This window comes from Halyomorpha halys, unplaced genomic scaffold (genome assembly GCF_000696795.3).
Source record: "Halyomorpha halys isolate HHAL.00 unplaced genomic scaffold, Hhal_1.1 Scaffold821.1, whole genome shotgun sequence".
NCBI classification, from domain to species: domain Eukaryota; kingdom Metazoa; phylum Arthropoda; class Insecta; order Hemiptera; family Pentatomidae; genus Halyomorpha; species Halyomorpha halys.
The window spans coordinates 513,720-531,813 of NW_027116286.1; the positions used below are offsets into that span (position 1 = coordinate 513,720).

An 18,094-nucleotide genomic window follows, 5' to 3' on the forward strand; every position below is an offset into this window, starting at 1 on the left:
ATTTTCACTTATTCAAATATTTTGTATATTTTTAAAATTTAATTTGTTTATATTTTTTATTTTAATTTCGATTCCTTTTGACGTTTGTTTTAACTAACGGTACTTCGGTGCAACGTAGTTATATATTCCAATTCATATTTCTAGACTTTATCAGTTACAGGAACATAATTTCAAGTATTTAAAGGAATTTTTGTTTAAATGTGATAAATCAATTTATTGTAAAAACGGACTGCTTACTAATTATTTTTAAAATAACATAAGCAATTTTTTAAAGCTAGTGTGTGAAATATCATCCATACAAAATTACATCGTTTTTTTTCAAGCCCGAACCATGAACTTAGATACATCAAAGTATTAGAAGTAATATTTAACAATGGTTACTTTAACAGTAGCTCTGCTGTTTAGTAAATACTTCTCTTGCAGATGAAGTATTCATTTTAATTTAGCACTTTCTGCTATATAAAATTAACTTATTTTTTGGCCCTGCCATAAGAATGTAATAACATTTATTTTATTATTATATTTCACGCCAGCTAAATATGACATATATCCCCTTTATAATTTTATTAGATTCTAAAATGATCATTTATAATATTTTCGTAAGGTATAATAAATACTAAAATAAAGTAAAGCTGATACAATATAAAAACCTCACATAAATTATTAAATTTAATAGTAATATTAATGTATCTTGGAATATATCTTTAACTCGAAAAATCGATCCTGGGTAAATTTTCCATTTATTTGTGCTCCAAATTTGGGTTATTAAGCACCTGAAGTGTCAACTATCAAAATAAATTTATATTTTTAAATTTAGATCAAATTACTGCTGATGCTATTTCGTGTATCAGTAATCATTATAACGATGTTTGCAAAATTATTTTTAAATATCCAAGCTATTTATTTAAGTTTAATTTTTCTCCAATTTGATAAAAAAAATAAATATTTGTGAACACAAAAAATTTGTAATCCTCACTTTTCTTCGATTTATTTATGTAAATCAATGAGTTAGCAATAATAAATATTATTTATTAATTGGTACTTGCAAATTTATATTATGATACTTGAAACATTTTTTTATCAATATTCTTGTAAATTCTTTTATGAGAAAACCTTTTTCTTCGGCTTCTTCTATAAAATTAGACGTGCGTTGTTGAATCCAAAATAATTGAAGTTGGTAATTGTATATAATTCTGCTAAGAAATGTCTTGAGTTCCAGTTTTTTTCTGCAAATATTTATTTCTTTGGTGTGGTTGCTTTTTTTTTTTCCTACTTGATTTTTGAATACACCTTCATATTAAAGACAAGCTGGGAATGTGATAAAGTAGCCATTGATAACTCCTCACTTAAATTCATTTTATTAGTTAGCGAAAGAGATCCCTCATCTAGCTCCTTTTCGTACTCGTTTACGTTTTGTCTGTATGTTCATAGCCATATTTGGTACCTATCTATTGGGATATCTCTAAATTATATCTTGTATGTTTTAATCTGGTCTCGCACCATGGAATTCGTGAATCTATCGCTATATTTTTTATTAAAATAGTTGTTGCCTGTTTATGTGCCTATTTTGGTTACTGTTATTTTCGTGAAAAAACTACTTGTAGGAAAAAAAGGAATATGACACATACTTCGTACTTATCCCATCATTTAATCATATTCATAAATGAATTACTAAATTCTTCATTGATCTGAACGAATCATGCTTACTTAAGTTTAACGGAAGGTTTAAGGAATTTTTTTATCAATTCATAATATTTAAATATCGATCGATATTTCGACATTTTCCTTTAATTTAAGTCTATATAAACTGCATAGATTTTCTTTATGCTCGTTTAGATAATTATAAAAATTCGATATAACGTCTTTTAGCATCATATGAAGCTTTCTTTTTATAATTTGGCATCACACAAGGCATGTTATGTTTATAATAGGAAATTTTCCATAAATCGTATTATAATAAGAATGGAATTATAATTTTATTTATTTTCGAATCTATTATTATTATAATGAATTAATCGAATGAAATTATCTTCAATGACATTAAGAAATCAAGACATACAACGGTATAGTCTCGAGATCAGTTGTTGCTTAAGTGGTTAGACTAGGAGATCGTTCGTCAAACTTCATGAGTGATGCCTGGAATTTTTTTTTTATGTAGGGGGTTGTTATGTTTGTAGATGTAATGTAGATGGTTGTTATTGTAGTAGTTCATCGTGAAACAGTCTTCAAACTGAAATTTTTTCTTAGATAGGCTTTTTGCCAACCCTCAAAAAAGAAATTATAAAAATAATTGTTACTTTTATTTATGAGTGTTCTCCAACATGAATTGATCCATAACTATTATTATTTATTTTTTAATTAGATATTTATATATTAATCCGATATTTATTTTTTTTTCTTAGATATGTAATGAGTGAGTTGACCGGTTTTCAATTTCTTTTTCCGTCTCGTACATCACCGCTCTCACTGGTATACAGGATTATCCATTTACCTAGGGCCGAAATAGGTAATTGTAAGCACGTGTACCGAGTGTAATAGGCTATAGAACCCCGAGGTATTTGCAGGCCGGCCGGACAGAGTGGGGAACCGCCATATTGGTTGCATTACCCTGGTGCAATGTTCATATGCACACAGTCGCATCTTAGCTGCGGTAGGATCGGTACCAAGCATGGACCCCACTGGTACCGTATCCCACTGCATCTCCACGCTCTCATGGTAGGTTCGACATCTGCTATCTATGGTTAGTGCTTATGGTTATGGTGTGTCTGTCGAGCGTTGTTGTAACGGCTGTGTGCTCATTCGAGTCCTGTAAGTACAAATTTATGGTAAAGCGTCCAGACCATATCGATCAGCTTATTATTTTGTCCATTTCTGAAATAATAACAAGTACCTCCTACTCCCGACACCTCTCACCATCAAAAAATAAAATATAATAATGTGAACAAACAATCATACTCAAACAAAAATCTAATACACTTTCTTAAACAAATCTATTATGATAATATGTATATCATATTATCATAATAGATTTGTTTATTATGTTATCAATTATTCTTTAAAAAATTGGTAAAGTCCAAATTCTATATTATTCGTGGTTGAGGTTTAGTAAGCCAAGCTACAAATTTGTCACGAATAGTCTCAATAACCAAATTAATCCAAAATTACATTTATCATTACGAAATTTACATGGTATGCACTAATTCTTAATACTAAAGCCTAATCATTCATAGTTTTAAAATAAACGAACATTGTATGCTCCGTAATTGTGTTCTCTAGAATTAAGAGAATTTTAATTAACAAACCTATTGAGAACAATATGAACTTGCCTATTAGACAAAAACAAACTTAAGACCCATAAAAATCAACATAAAAACATTTTTAATTGAGAAAACACAGTTTTGTTATTAATAATTTTAACCCTTTACTTAACTTAATTAGTGAGTTTTAGGTTTAAAAAAAAAAAAAAAAAAAGTATTTCAACTTAAAACTAAATCTAAATAAAGCTACATTTATACATATAAAAAAAATATGAACCTAATTCGTGAATTTATAAAACTTTTTGTATGACTAAACAATTTCCAAAACTAAATTGTAAGCAGATTTTTAAACATACCCATCTAAAAAATATACCAAAGTCATTGAAATTGTAATTAAACTAGTTTATGTGATTTTACATTATAAAACAGTATTTTTAAGCAAGAACAATAGTTAAGAAATAATTAATAATCAAATAACACTTGTCACATTAAATTTTGTTTAACAAAACCTACTAATTTTAATATAAAATTAAAATTTATAAGTTAAAATAAATTCTACTGTGAAAGGACTACTTTTTACACTTCAAAGTTCCTCTTTCCTTGTTGAGGGCCTTCCTATTTCAAATCACGATTATATTATAATGATTTATAATAACAAAAAAAATGATTTATTATATATACAACTCTACTATAGTTATAAATACTACATCTATATATTAAAAATTAGAGTATTTTAACATATATGAAATATTATCATTTTATTAACACGTTAAAATTAATATATATATTTATTAATTGGGGTATAATGAATTTTAGGAATTTAATAAAAAAATCTTTTTGTTTTTATTCTGTTCCGCAATCGTAGTGCCTTATAAAAATTTTATTGAAGTTATCACATATATTTATGTTGCTTATATTTGGTACTTGTAAATCAATTTCATTTCTTTCATTCTACTTTATAAATTTTATTTAAATTTCCTGAATATTTCAATAAACATTTTAAAAAAAATAATTTTGTTTGATTTTTACTGACAGATTGTCTAAGAAAATTTATGAGCTGTAGCATCTAAGCTTTGTGGGGCGTCAAGTGATTCCGTTTGTTTTAAGAGGCGACTCTATTGTATTTTTTTTCTTTATGGCAATTTTTTTCCCATCTTATTTAAGATTCAATAACGTACAACATCAAAGCAAGATAATCTAGTGAACAAAAATATTATTTAGTCATTCATACGTAAATTATTTTACTAGTATCTATGGCCATGAATCCAAAACAGCAATTACTATTTTGAAAAAATGAAATAAATTAACTACTCATTTATTCAACTCCGATTTATAATGGTCCTAAGTCCGAAGGTATTTTATGATGATGCTTTGTCTTAATTATGATGTAGTTTAGTTTTTTTTATAAGAATATTATTTAAAAATAATAGAATTAGGGAAACATTTAAATACTCAACAAGTCATAAGTGCTCAAATATAAAGTACATACTTTGCTTGATAAAAATGAATTTTTTATCAATTTCTTATCATAAAAATGAATAAAATATTATAAGCTGCAAACTAGTCGAACTTTTGAATGGCAATATAGTAAACATTACTAAATATAGGGATTTTAGTTGAGCACTAATATTGGCAATTTCATAAAATAAACCAGATTCAATGAGTGTTGGTAAGGGTTGTAGTTAGTGTTTAATGGGTTACTGTTAACTTCAAACAAAATGCTTTCTCATAGTTTTTATTTTTTATAAATTATTATAGACCAAATCGGTTTCTTTAACCTAATATTTTGTGTAAATATACCACATCTATGAATGATATTTACATGTCTAATACATGTAGATGTGTACACGGTCCGAAATGTAGTTTTAAACTAAGCATAACAAAATGTTGAAAATTAAGCTCTCTAATATTTTTTTTTCTGATACAACCGATTCGAAAGCCTCAACAACAAATAAATTACTAGAATCTACATAGAGAAATTTAAAACGTGACAATCCATTACATTGCATACTCAAGTGTGTCAAATATTGAAAATCGCCATGACGCAGCAACTTGTGAGTTAGATTTTAGTTAAATTTTCAATCATAAATCATAAAACTTTGATGTGTTGTAAACGCTGTATTCAAATTTGCGTAAGTACCGTTTATAATCGGTTTCTGTGGAGCATTAATATGTTTTGAGTCGTTGAAGTTCATTATTATTCTGTAAATTATTTATTTTTTTCCCCAGTTTTGGCTGTATTTTTTGTAATTTTTCGAAGATTAGCTACCCCTATGCATTGTGTCTCTAAATGGACCAATAACGTTAGAGCGAAACGTTGGCTCTAATTAATAAACATGCAATTACTGGGGCACAAAGCACTCATCAACTACGGATAACACCAACATGTATTTGGTATTAACGTAACAATTTGAATTTGAATCCATTGGACGAGTGGAACATAGTAAACCAATGGAGCCTTAATGATTAATAAAGACATGGAAATTACTAACTAAAAAATAAATTATTTAATACAACAATATATATTTATTTATTTATTTGAAAAAATTCTTATGATTTTCTTATGAAGAAAGTATGGTTAGCTTTGTCCTATAACCACCACATTTACTCCCTTACTAATGTCAGGCGTCCATTTTAGGTATTTTAAAACTCAAAGAATATCTTTAAAACGGTATTTTCTATGCTGAAATACAATACCTAAATACTGTCCTAAGATTTCCACAAAGACACCGTATAAATGTTGAATTTAAAAACGCATGATAATTCAAAAGTATAAGTATTCTCAATGTGATTAATTTTACTATAATATAATACTTATATCGAATTGTAAAAAAAAAAAGTTAATTAAATGTATGACATAATTGATGAAATAGAATAATTTTAATATATTGAACAGTGTATCAATAAGATTTATTATAATACAATATTCAATATTAATATAATATACTGAATGTAACATACAACATACTAACATATCGCTGTGATGCATTGTAAGACAGGAAAAATTAATTATTTTAATAATTAAAAAAAATAATAAAATATTAAAACATTATTCGAGAGACATCTTGCTCCAACGTTTTGGGATACATAATTTTTTTTTTCTGTCTTCAGCGATTCTTTCAGTATGTTTCTAAAATGAAGCATTAATTTTAGTATTCTTAAAATGGGATCAATTTTATTCCAGGGTTTCCATAAAAACTGAAGCTACGATAAGCCGAAATAAACAATTAGGGCGATTATCACTTTCAAAACACAATTAATCAATATGTAAGGTGAATAAATTGCATAAACACCATTAAAAAAGACACCCTTTTCATTAAAACAAATTGAAGACATTACGCAACTAAAAGAATTTGCATTAATAAATCTTTATTTCTCTTCCATATTTTTCGAATTTATTTTAATAGAATAGAATAAATTAATATGTAAGGTAGATAAATTGCATAAACACCATTAAAAAAGACAACCTTCTCACGAAAACAAATTGAAGACATTATGCAACCTAAAGAATTTGCATTAATAAATCTTTTTTCTCTTCCATATTTTATACAGTTCCTAAAATAACATATATACATATTAATAATAACCATTTTGGGTTAAATCTGTTATAGTGCGATTTATAAATTGAATTTTATACTTCATATCTGTTCATAATTCTGAATTCTAAACTATCTCATTTTTTATTTTTACATTTATTATTTTATTTTATACAGAATAATGAACTTAAAAATTAAGAAGTTTTGATAATAACGTATAGACTTTTGTAGGATTTATTAATTGTATATATAAATAATTCACATACAAAAGAATATTAGCTTAGTTTTCTTGTCAAATAATTTTTACTGAAATTGAACTTCGCAGGGACATAAATCTATGTTGGTTATGAATGTATTTAAAAAAATATATATTCCTTAAAGTATAAATAACTTTATCCCTTCGATATTTTAAAATTTGATTCGGTGATTGAATATTTTTTCATAAATATTAATATGATATTTTTCAAATGTAAAGGATGTATCAATCTATAAGAGAACAAGCGAAATGAGAAAAAATCCACGCTGATCTTATGCAATAAATAACTTGATGATAAAGTCCTTATCAGTGTTTGTTTTTTTTAGTTAGTTCTGTCTCTCACTATGTAAAGGAGGAACAAACAAAAAATAAACACGTGCTATTGTTTAGTCTACTACCAAGGAAAACATTGGTGGTTAATGTAAGTCATAAATAAAAATCTATAATATAATATTTCTATATTATATTATATTAGTATGTTAATAAATATTATTCAATATTTTTGTACAAATTTTATTTATTTTTTATCAACTAAAAATAGTGAATTGAATATATGAACTTTTTTGAACCGTAATACTTTCAATATGGTCCAATCTTCAATATGGTTCAAAAGAAAAATATTATCGTATATAAAAATACAAATATATAGTAATCTTTGGATTACTTTCCCAATAGAAATAATCTACTTTTGCTCCACCCTTTTCATAGAAATATAAATGCATTGATATATTACTCAATTATCCAATGAAATATATTTCAAATTTTTGATAAGGCAGATTAATTTTTACAGTTTATACTGATAGAAAAAAATTGTAGCAAACTTACTATTTCATAAGGTAAAAAAAATCCTTTGATGATTAATGCCAAAGCAATCCAATGCTTATTTTTTAATCAATTATAATAGTCAGAAAAACATTTCTATTCTCAAATATTTATTGAATTTGGAAGAAAATTATAATTCAACAATTAATTATTATTAACATGCACAGTCTAAAAAATAAAATTTTCATACTCGTACTTAATATTTTTTAGACTTATGCATGTGAACTTTCTCAGAAAACTTTGATAAATATAATTCTCTCTAATATATATATATACACCCTGACTTGGTACGAATTCGGAATATTTATTGAGTATTTTATTGTACAAATATAGTATTAGTATTTTAAAATCTCCAAATGAACATCAAAGGAAAAATGTGACGTAGCGATTACGTTGGGGTCCTCAAAGGACAGATTTCTCTTGATGTGTGTTGGTGTAATGGTGCTTTTTAAAGGCACCTCCAACAGCACATTAGTGGGCCCAGTTAATAACCAGAAGGTACCCTCCCTCCTCCCCCACCCATCGTAGCAAACGGTCAAACTGTATTTGATCTCCCTTTTGAGCCACCGCCATAAAAACACACAGCTCCAAAGAACATACGGAAAAGAGGGAGATTACACTCGGAACCGGCAGATTAGATGCAAAAATACCGGACCCTTCAAACAGGAAGACCAAACACAAACAGACAAAAATACGGAACTGAGCCTACTCGCTACGAGATCGGGTCTCAGAGGGCTAATTAAACTAACGAGCTTCTTGTTAGTAAATTAGAGAAACCTCGCAGGTAAATCAAAAAGACTTGTTTTGTTTAATCTTACAGTCGTGAGTATTCCTATATATACTTCTGTATAAATCTTATATAATTATCATATATATGTAAACCCACAAAAAAAAAAAAAATAAATAATAAATAAGTAATATTTACCTAATAAACGTTAAGAAAGGAAGCAGATGGTCTTGTCGAAGTAAAAAAGTCAGTAACTGCATTTCTCAACAAGAGAAAAGATTTCTGTAATAATTAATTGACCATAATTATTTCGTAATAACATATTAATTTTTTACAATCATTTTGTTCATTTATAATTAAGCCTTATGTTTATAAATTAAACATTATTTCTTTTTTTTAAATTTACCACTTAAGTAAAGAGATTATTGAGGTACAATAAAATTTTTCATTTGCAGTTTTAAATTTAAAAGAAAATTTAAGAAACGGTCTATTGAAGTTTTTATCATTTTTTCTTTTCATATTCTGCCCAATTTTCTATCGAATTGTATCCTTTTTAACTTATCAATTTTTCGAAAACTAAACATCTTCTGGAGAACATCCTATCTGCTTGTTTGAAGTATAATTATATTTCACAATAAAATAAAGCTATAAAAATAAATAAATAAAAGTAAAATATTTATTTGACTAATATTTTTACTATTCAATAGCTACAGATTGTAATGGTCTTAGTAGCCAAAGTATTAGAAAAGTTTATATGTAAGAATTCTAGTATGAGCCTCAGCCTAAACTCCATGATGAAGACCTGAATTCAGGTTGAAACGTTGGCATGAATAAATATTTTTTGCTTATTTACTGACCGCCCCCTGAGCATCTTCTCCACATATTATAAAGGTGGTGTGAATGAACACACCACATATTTTACCTGAGTTTAAACAGAAGTCAAAGTTTCCAAATATAAACACTTAGATAGTTATATAATTTTTATTTTATATATATTTTTCTTCTAAGCCCTATTGGTCTGTATGGTTTGATAAATGGGGGTAGATGAGATTTCATCTATTATTATTGTTATGTTTTAGATTTTTAAAGTAGTTGTGAGGGTTTAATATTTAGGATAGTGAAAAAATAAATTGGGGTTTGCTGAAAATAGTTTTGAGCCCTATTATGAACCTAAATATTTATAGGATTATAAGGTAAAAATTAGTTGCATGATACTAAAATTTGATTTGAATTTCCTTTTTTATACATTTTTAGTTTTTAGATGTAAAAACTTACTAAAAAAAAATAAACAAAAAACCTACACAATAAAAAAAAAATTAATTTAAAAAACACAGTAACATAAGCAAAAAAGCAATAATAAATAACAATCAATAAAAAAATATTTGCAATAAATACGTTTTGTACTATTCAAATATCAATTTTTGTTTACATCTTGTCCATTATTATATATTTGGTACTTTTGTGGGTTTATTTTAATTACTTTTTAATGACGTGTTGTAGTATCCTGTTTTTGTATGGGTTTAATACGAACCAGGGAAGCTTGGAATTGCTTTTATTTATATTTTTTTTTTTTTATTACATGAGCTGTTATCGGTGTAATATATTTTGTTCATGGAATAAAATGTGAAAAAGTATAAAACGTGATGACATTTATTGTGGTATAAAAAACTTGAGTAATTATACTGCATCACCTGTAAAAAATTGATAGCTAATAGTAAATAATTTTATTTATAATTTCCGTTCTTACTATCTTTTTTTGTTGAATATTTTTAGATCTTCTGCTAACTAATAAATATGAAAAATATATTTAAATATTATTATTGCTCATCATCGTTAGTCGGATTTAGATCGGATATTAAGTGAAAAAAGTGATTAATGAAATTTCGGCAATAAATAGTAAGACATATTAAGTCTTACTAGTGAAGTTCGGAGTCAGCAGGTCCAAATCAGTCAAAACGATGGACATTGATTGGTCTGGAACTAATTATGCCGGATTGTCCCTATTCCATAATAGGGCTATAACCTCACTCTGTCACGTCAAACTAAACTGGAACGTTTAAAATTTTATAGATAGTGTTAATACTGTATCAAAGGTAATAAAATAGAGACAAAAGCTCAATAAAACCTAATAAGAATTATTTTTCGCAAAATATTTTTGATGTACTTCGTACATCTTAATAAATAATAAACTTTGTGGTGTTTAGTGGATTGTACCGTGTAAGCAATATTTAAATTGAATCATGTAATAATTCTATTAACAAGAAGTACGATAAGTCCTATATTCAGATATTGCATCACTATATTATTATAATATATAGCAGAGATCCACATACATTAATGTCTTGCTGATATTTTGTTCATTGATTTTAGAAAAATTTATTTTTACTATCAATATATTGTCTGTAGACTAAATAGACTTTTATACACATTTGGTTTGCTAATATTAAACAAATTTAATTTTTCTCTTTAATCGCATGGGATCATTTGAAATTTATAATGCGATGAGATGCTCTGCGTAGTTAATAAGAGAAGAGTTTTATACAGCCCTTTTCTTAAAAAAAAAAAAAAAAAAATATGAACCTATAGCTCTGGAACATGCGTGTAGGGTCAAGGTTATTTCCAGCAGACCGTAGAGGGCCGATTTTTCCAGAACACGCATGAATGGCCGAAAGAAAGGGAGAGTGTTCATCGACTTAGCTGCCCTAGTGGGACCCTTTTTTTTCTTCTTTTTTTTTAACATACAAGCACTCTTTGTAAATTTAAATCCTTCAGTTATATAATTATTCAGTTATTTGCACCAATGACTATTGTTAAATATACTTAATAAACTTCAAAATAAAATGTATTTTTTAATACTTTTGTTGTAAAAATAAGATCTCTTTTAATAATTTTAAAAAATATTTTTCTTTTAATTTTAAAAATTATATAGAAACAGAATAATTGCTATATAAAAACATTTAGTTTCAAAACCCCTAAATTCATCTTCTATAAATCTTAAACATAATGTACTCCATTTCTGCTAGCTCAAAATTGGTTGTAATGTGAATCATATTTTTTTAAAAATTTAAATCGATATAAATAAAAAAGAAAAAAGTTTGTTTTATATGAAATAGATATAATTTGCAAAGTTAAAGATTGTATCTTAACAACTCGTAACCCCATTACAAGGTGATAAAAAGATATTTTTACTTTTTCTCCCAATCTGATCCTAAAATTAAAAAAAAAAAAATGTATATTTTTGAATAATTAGATAATTAACGATAAGAAACTAAAAAAATTGGACATTCTAGTTGGGTAGGTATTTCGGATCCTTTATATCCATTATTGTCGCGTTTTACATTGTATAAAATCATATCGCAATTTATTCTATCAAGAAATCAATAGAGATTGGGTTGTAATTTTTCGTGTTTGTATACTGTAATAAAATGAATAAAAAAAAAAATATAAGATATAGAAATAAATTTTCGTTTAGTAAATACAAGAATAAGTGCATCTGGATACTGTAAATGATTTTCTTCACCTGTTGTAGCATGACTTCCGTTATCAGGTGACATAGGTAGTAGAATGCCGAAGACAAGATAAACATGCATATCCGGTGCAAACTGCACGAAGGCGATGCACAAATTGACCATATGCTGCATGATGGCCAATTGTATGCACCTCTTCGTCCTTGATCTGCCTCTTCACAAGTTGTAATTCATGTCGTTAAGCGTAGAGGTTGGGGCGCATTGTAACATCTTGTGCTGCATAACATTAAAATAACATAGTAACTAACTATTTCAATCACTACACTTGCACTTTGTACATTAGGAAGGGGAATGTAATAATTATTTGTATTCTTATGAAAAATGTTGTCATAACTTATTACGTATCATAATTAATTTTGATATACAGTTGGGACCAAACATTGAAAGACCTAGTTTACTCCATTTTCAAAATATAGACATCTCGTCTTTAGCAGGCATATTTCAATATTTTTTATGCATTTTACTACAGAACTTAGGGAAGGATTAATTTTTTAAAAAATCAGTTTTTTATTTTCTTAAAATCAGATATATGGAAGTAAAAACAGATCTCAAAACTAATCTCTTTAATTTGAATAATAATCCTAAATATAACATTAGTATTTTTTTAATTGTAATATTTATTTTAGTTTTTTATTTTAAATTATTTCCTATAATTTTCAATTACATTTAAATTATTTCCCTATAATTGACAGTTATGCGATTAAAATAAATTATGGTGTATACTGTTAACAGTCAAAATGTCCACTTTTGAAAAGTCTTTAATAAAAACCTATTGGCATGTCGTGTAGATAAATTAAACTTCAATCGGAAACTCTGATGATATATGATGAGGAAAAATTTAAATTTTGAAATAATTTTAGATAATGAATTTTTATTTATTAAAAAAACTTTTAACTTTTTAGGAGTGCAATGGATTAAGATTTGATCGAAAACTTCTCAATTGTATTTTTTTCATGTTTTAAAAATATTTTTTTAATTGTAAAATTCTGTTATAGTTTATAGCATTAAAATAACATATAATAAGTAGTAACGGATACAAATATACATATTGTTCCATTTATTAAAATTAAAAATAAATATTTTGTTCTCAATTCGTAATTTTGGTTATAGTTTTAAAATATAAATTTCAAAAAATACTATCCAATACTTATATTAGGCAGACAATTATTTAATTCGTATTAAAATTAAATATTGGTAAAAGAATGTTGCAAATTTAAAATTTAACGTAAATATTTTATAGTTAATGACTATCCTTCCTGAATCCCTAAGACATTTCCTATCGTAAATTGTTTCTGATTATGTGCGTGAACAATCTAAAACACATGAAATATTTTTAACTCTATATTTATTTACAATCATCATAAATAATCTTTTTAATCATGCTACGATAGTTAAATCATTTACCTACTTTTTTACTCTGTCATTTTTCATTTAATTTTAGCTGAAAAGATGAACCCAATACTGTTATAGTATATAAAATTTCTCTATAAATTATTTTGTTTAATTATAACAATTAAAAAAACAGACTGCTATTACGTAAAAAATGTTAAATGGTACAAAAAGGGACGTAAAACACTGTACATAACGATAAAGAAATATTTGTTGTACATCCCATTACAAAACCTTAGCATTGAAAAATTTTAATCTTTGTTTATTCGACATTCTTTAATGCAATATGCCTTTTTGATATGACCAATGTCAAGTGCAAAATAAAAATAAATAAAAAATGTGACCTTATTTCCTAGATTGCATAATATTTATAGAAGTCAGCTCATAAGAAAGATAAACGATGAATCGCGCGAATAAAGAAAAAAAAGAGAGGATGCATTTTTTTCACTGCAGTTATCTACAGTTGTATATTTTTCCGTTCACGACACTAATAGAGTATACGCGTCAACATGAATACCATAAAATTCGAAATATAAGTCAGAAATCAAGATTAGTATGGACAAAAATATTTTTCTTCCCTGGAACGTATAATATTAATACTTTATACTAGTATAGAAAATATATGATTAGAGTAATTCATCAAAATGTTTATGATAACTATTTCAATTTGTATATATATATGTATATTATTTTTTTTCTAATTTTCTTGAAGCTTTTTATGGAAAGGGTTGAGTCTATTCGTATAAAAAGGTTCAAACACGTTTTGTTCTTTTTTGTTAATCCACATTGGATATTATAAAAATTGTTCGTCTTTTTTGATATTCTTTGTTGTTTAACGTGGATTTTAGTTCCTTCAGTATTTGGAATGAATGATATTTTTTTCAAACACTTGACGTTCTTAAAAAAAAAAAAAAACTATAAAGTTAATAAATAAAAAACACCTAAAGTTTCATAAAAAAAAAATACTTTTTATCTTAGAAGAATTAATGATTATCAAAAAAAAAAATTACATATATATTTTTCAATAGCAAAAGTGTATAACATTTTTAAAATGAAAAGAAATAAAAAAATTCTCAGCATTTCATACCAAATTTTTTTATAAAAAAAAATTTAATAAAATCATTTTAATAATTTTTTTTCTTCGAAAGATATTCTCATATGATATGCATTGTCCTATCGAAGAACTTTTAAATAAGTCATGAATACCATTACTGTAGCGTAATATTATATATAGTATCATATAATATCCCATGAATATGCGAATACATATATGCGACCAGTAAAGCAATAAAGGAGTAAACAATATAAGCAGATAATTAAATCCTACACAAATAAGCATATAAAATTAGATAGGTACGTTAGGCCGACATTACAGACCACAGTTTAATTAAACAGTTATTTACAGTTAAACATTTACAAAGACAACAAGTTCCGTATTGGATGACTCTATTTAATTTCCTAAGGGTTGATCCAATGTTCGAGCTCTGGCGTTAGATGTTGAATATAAATTGGTTAATTAGTTAATAATTATCAATTACTACTTTCCGGCATCTTGGTTTTCCGTTTAAGTGGAATTTTTTTTTTTTTATCGAAAAAGTCTAATAAAAATTGCTTTAAAAAAACGATTTGTGCTTGTATTGATTTGTTTTTTCGATATTTCATTTTTTAAGTGAGGTTCAAATTACAATGAAAAAAATGTTTTATTGATTTTTCTTCATAGCCTATTTTTATAAAATTGATGTTATTTTATATATTATTTTTATCGATATTTGAAAAAAAAAATTTTACGCTTTAATAATAAAAAATATTTAATTAATTATTCATTAATTTATTTTTATAATTATACGGTTATAGAATAGGAATAAAAATCTATATACAGACCAATATAAAATTAATTTTTACAAGATTTTTTTTTTGTGACAACTTCTGACGTCTTATATTATTTACTCGTCTACAATTCCATTCAAACTTTGAACACTTGATTTTTACACAAGTGTAGATGTGATATTTCTGTATATATTAGGTTGAACTTGTTGTTTTTCTATTTGATATTCCGGAGTATATAATTAAAAAAAAAAAAGAATAATTCAGAGCGATTAACACAAGATAAAAAAAATTTAATCATTATGACATCCTTTTAAGGAAATATGGACTCCTATATATTTTGTCAAACAATAATATTAAATATTATTTCTTGAAATTGATAGGACATCTGGTTATAGAGGCCATGTAGGGGGTTAAGGGAGGTCACCCTTAAAGGTTCAGCCACACGCCGTAAGGAGCGCCACCTTCCAAGCCCTTAAGGCTGCAACCCCTTGTTCTTACCGCTGTCTTAAGGAAATTTTAAGAAACTCTAAGATGTCTGTATCTTTTCTGGTTCTACTCTTTTCTTTCTCCTATATTGTTAGTGTAATCTTAACCAAAAGATATTTCATAAAATCAATGACTAAAAATTTCAACATTTTACTCATACGAATATAACATTAATATGAAAAAAAAATTAACTACTCTTAACCAGTTACACTCTTCATTTAGACAGTTTTTAATGAACTTAAATGCAAAAAAAAAATTTCTTTTTCAATGTATTAAAATTTAATGAAGAATAGTTTTGAGAAAATTAATTTAAGTCCTTCTACACCAAATAAATATATTTTTTCAGTTTAGGATATTTATCTTCCATTTATTGAAATTAAATAGTTTTTAAAACCTACTTAATGTATCTCATAGCACGAAATATTTATATATTCATAGTTAGTTAATATTTTATAATTTATAAATATCATATAGGAAGAAAATTAATTTTAATTGTTTTACATTGTTTCAAACAATTCGCTGACACTGCTTTTCATTCTTGACAGGTCTGGATTATTAAAGTTTTTTTTTCAAAAAATAAATTAAATTCAATCATGACAATTAAAAAAAAAAGATAATAAAAATGGAAGATGACATTGTCAATTAGCAAAAAATATTTAATTACAGCAAAACGAAGTTGTGACAGGGTTCTTTTTTCATCACTCTTTTACATCATGACAGACAACATTTTACCAAGAGAATTGTTTTTTTCGAGTACGAACATTTGAATGAATATTAATAATTTTACTCCTTTACTGAATTTAATATTTAATTAAGAATAATTCAGATTATATTAAATGATAAACAAGTGCTTAATCAAATTGACGACCAATATGTTTTTTATGACAAAGCCGATTATCTTTAATATACCACTCGTTAAAACATCATTGTCCATCGATATTATGGCCAATATAAAATCATAATAATTATATATTTTTTAATGTTTATTATTTAAAATTATGTGCTGTATTATTTTCCCAAATACTACTTCTATTTTATTAATTAAAATATCATCGGGATATTCATGTGCATGAGAAAGAGGTGGTAGTAACAATGAGTTAGTTCGTTTTTTAAATATATTGTTTGTATATATATAACATAACTATACAATATTTAAAGTTTATAGTTTCACAACTTTACATTAATTCAGGGATTAATCCAAAGTTGATTTTATGATTAATTTTTTCTTTATTTATTTTAATTTTTTTTATTAGTTCCAAATCAAGAAAAAATGTTATTACTATAAAAATATTGCTATAAATAAGCTTTTTAAGTATTTCAATTTGAAAATGTGCGGAGATGTACTTAGTCTAACCTAATAAATAATCTTGATTTTTATTAGAGTTTAAATATTACTCCTTATTTTAATTATTTCAATAATGACATAAAATTAAAAAAATATAGATTTATTATTAGAACATTTTTATTTATTTTATCATTAGGTAAGATATTATATTTTATCTTTTATTACTAATATATGTACTATCTTTTTAATGTGTGTGTCACTATATGTATTTAATCCTTCATTATTTAAAAATTGTGTTCACAGCTATAATGAAAGGGGAACTTATAAAAATACAAACAGAGGGATGCTTTCCTAATAATAATTACTAGTCGGCTATTGTTATTAATTTCAATTTTATATGTAGCTAATAATAATAACATTTTGATTTGACAATACCTATCACTCTGAACCTGACTTGAATACTTTTATTAATTATATTTGGATATATAATATAATACAAACTTAAAATAGTGAACTAACTATTTTTTTTCGTATTTCATTAATGAAAATATTGAAGATAGCTCTAGATATGACTGCTACGGACGAACAGGAGGGTTGTGGACTATTAGAACGTAATTTAAAAACTAAGGGCTATATAGACGATCTTAGGTACTTCCCCTCCTCCCCCTCACCACCCCCACCTAAGGCCCGCCTCCCCTCTGTATTTTTATCTAGTCTTACCTCCCACCCTCAGCTCTCTCTCCTCAGTCCTATCCGGCATGGCTTCGGACCTCCGCTCGGCTCGTCTCAGAGGTACTTTTAATTCTTTTTCTTCATATCATTATATGTCACCTCCTTATTCGGCGGCACACGACCTAAGACGGTACAGTCCCAATCGATCAAGGCACGCTAAGGAGAGGGTTTTTCACCCGAGGAGGGGACGATAGGGGTGGAAGATTTGGAGTGGTGGGGATAAGGGATGAAATCTTAGCGGGGCGGGGGG

The 18,094-nt window shown here is 26.3% G+C and overlaps 1 protein-coding gene across 9 annotated transcripts in view; it reads left to right on the forward strand.

The window, feature by feature from the left end:
• Nucleotides 1-18,094, forward strand: part of LOC106686452 (zinc finger protein 768) — a 402,036-nt gene that overhangs the window by 244,460 nt on the left and 139,482 nt on the right. The window contains exon 1 of one of the 9 annotated variants that reach the window (XM_067053094.1): nt 2,641-2,715. The exons of 7 other annotated variants lie outside the window; for them this stretch is intronic. The gene's annotated coding sequence lies outside the window, so the exon portion shown is untranslated. Of the gene's footprint in view, nt 1-2,640; nt 2,716-17,874; nt 17,905-18,094 lie in introns of those variants that run through there. One more of the 9 variants, XM_067053097.1, reaches the window with a different exon arrangement.